The following is a 2,757-nucleotide window of genomic DNA, read 5'->3' on the forward strand; positions in this document are numbered from 1 at the left end:
ATCCAAATTTTAGATTATCTACAAAATAGCAATAAAAACATTATCTAGGGGCTGGGGAGATAGCTCAGTTGGTAGAGTGCTCGCCTTGCAAGCACAAGGCCCTGGGTTTGATCCCCAGCACCACAAAAAAAGAAACAACAACAACAACAACAACAAGAAAAACATTATCTATCAGAAATTATGAGCTATATCTAAGAAAGTACATATATCTATATACAAAGACCAAGTGTTAGCCTTAAATACTTACACATATATCAAAACTCATAAATTCAGAAAAGGCCTAGGGTGCAGCTTTGTGGTAGAGGGCTTACCTAGCATGTGTGAGGCCCTGGGTTCAATCTCTAGCACTGCAAAAAGGAAAAAGCCACACAAATATCCCAAAAGGAAGCAAAACAAACAAACAAACAAACAAACAAACAAAAACCCCCAAAAACCACAATTGTTGAACAACAAACAAAGGCAGTAGAGAACCAGGCAAGGTGGCTAATGCCTGTAAGCCCAGCAACTTGAGAGATTGAGGCAAGAGGATTGCTTGTTTGAAGCCAGCCTAAGCAATTCAGCAAGGCCCAAACAACTTAGCAAGACCCTGTCTCAAAAAAAAAAAAAAAAGAACTGGAGAAGTAGCTCAGTGGTAAAGCACACCCTGGGTTCATTCCCTGTTATCTCCCTGCAATCCAAAGAAAACAACAACCTAAAGCAATAGAGCTTTTCAAAAAGTTAAGAATTGGTTCTTTGAAAAAATAATACAATTTTAAAAGTTAACATAATAAAGAAAGCAAAAACACACAAAATTAGAAATCAGGGGAGGGGCTGAGGTTGCAGCTCAGCAGTGGAGTGCTTTCCTTGCACATATAAGGTACTGGGTTTGATCCTCAACACCACATAAAAATAAATAAATAAAATAAAGGCATTGTGTCCATCTTCAACAACAACAAAAAAATTAAAAAAAAGAAAAGACAAAGAAATCAGGGGAGCTGGCGAATGTGACTCAGTGGTAGGGTGCATGCCTAGCATGTGTACACCCTGAGTTTGGTCCACAGCACTGCAAAAGAAAAAAGAAAAAGTTTCACAAAAGACTACTTTGCTTAAACACAAATACACTTGAAAACTTAGAAAAAAATGGAGAATTTATTTTAAAGTAAGCATACTTTATCAAAACTAGTCCTAGAATATTTTTAAATCTACATTTTAAAATTATCACAGAAAAAAAAGGTTATGAAAAAGTTATACTAAAAAAAGCATCAGATCCAGACGTTTTCAATTGGTAAATGGTCAAATCTGAAATAATAAATCATTTTAATTCTCCTTAAATTGTTGCACAGTAAAAGGAAAGAGCAAAAGCATCCAGATTTTTCATGAATGTGAGTATAATATTGATTCCAAAACCAAACACTGTTACACATTCAAAGAAAAAATTATTGCTTACTCACACTTTGAATATAAATGCAAAAATTGTAAATAAAATATTAGCAAACAGTGTATATATACATATATACATATTTGTAGATATATTTATATATATATATATTTAAATGTAATATGTCAGTTTATTCTAGGAACAAGTTGGTTGTTTATTAGGAATTTATTATAATTAGGACTCTTACTCAGTATTAGAAAATCTGTTGTCCCAGGGTTTATAAAGACTGCAATGGCCAGGATGGATGTCTTCCCAGTCCCCACCCTATGGAGTAAGGCAAAATTTCTGATTTTGAGGCTCGGTCTTAATTTTAGATACCCGTTTTCACCAGTTGACTTCCAAAATATGACATACCACCAACCATTTCCCCCTATGCTCTGTATTTCTTGATCCTTATCTGGTTCTTTTTTTTTTAATTTTATTTTATTATAAACAAATGGGATACATGTTGTTTCTCTGTTTGTACATGGCATAAAGGCATACCATTTGTGTAATCATAAATTTACATAGGGTAATGTTGTTTGATTCATTCTGTTATTTTTCCCCTTCCCCCCACCCCTCCCACCCCTCTTTTCCCTCTATACAATCCTTAAAAAATATGAAACGCTTCACGAATTTGCGTGTCATCCTTGCGCAGGGGCCATGCTAATCTTCTCTGTATCGTTCCAATTTTAGTATATGTGCTGCCGAAGCAAGCACCTTATCTGGTTCTTTACTGCTCATTTGTCTGCTCCCTTTCCTACCTGTCTTCCTCTCAGGTTCTTGTCCTGACCCACAATCCCCTGCAACTTAGCTCCATAACCTGCAAATCCCCCTCTAAACTTAAGCTCTTGGAGTAGCTCCCATATCTGCTTTGATTTAAACACAAATGTCCCTGTGGACACCTGAGTCTGCTGTCTTCTAAAACAGAGCATGCTTCTTCTACACTCTTGTCAGAAGTTCTGCTTTTTTAAAACTTTAAACATTGAACTTTATCACTTTCTCTCCTTCCTTGTTACTTTCTTATTCATTGACCATGTTATTCACCAGTTATGCAAAATGTGTTTTGCCATGTTTGTGGTTGGTTTCCACATCCATGTGCATGACCTTATTATCTCAGTACACTCCACTCCTATATCCTGGGCAGCTTGGGCACTGCACAATCCCTAAGGGGTACATGGTGGTCCTAACTCTACTCTGTGCTTGCCATCTGACTAGCTGTCTGTCTGGATGCTATAACAAAAACACCATAGGCTGGGTGGTTTAAACAATAGAAATGTATTTCTCATAATTCAAGAGGATGATAAACCTAAGATCAAGGCATATTTGGTGCCAGCTAAGGTCTCCATCCTGGGCCACAG

The 2,757-nt window shown here is 36.6% G+C and overlaps 1 non-coding gene across 1 annotated transcript; it reads right to left on the reverse strand.

Annotated features, from left to right (window-relative positions):
* Positions 1 to 2,009: 2,009 nt before the first annotated feature.
* Positions 2,010 to 2,116, reverse strand: LOC124981615 (U6 spliceosomal RNA). Its single transcript, XR_007108104.1, has one exon. It is a non-coding gene; the product is annotated as a U6 spliceosomal RNA (small nuclear RNA).
* Between the last annotated feature and the right edge of the window lie 641 nt (positions 2,117 to 2,757).

Source organism: Sciurus carolinensis, chromosome 3 (genome assembly GCF_902686445.1).
Source record: "Sciurus carolinensis chromosome 3, mSciCar1.2, whole genome shotgun sequence".
Lineage (NCBI taxonomy): Eukaryota > Metazoa > Chordata > Mammalia > Rodentia > Sciuridae > Sciurus > Sciurus carolinensis.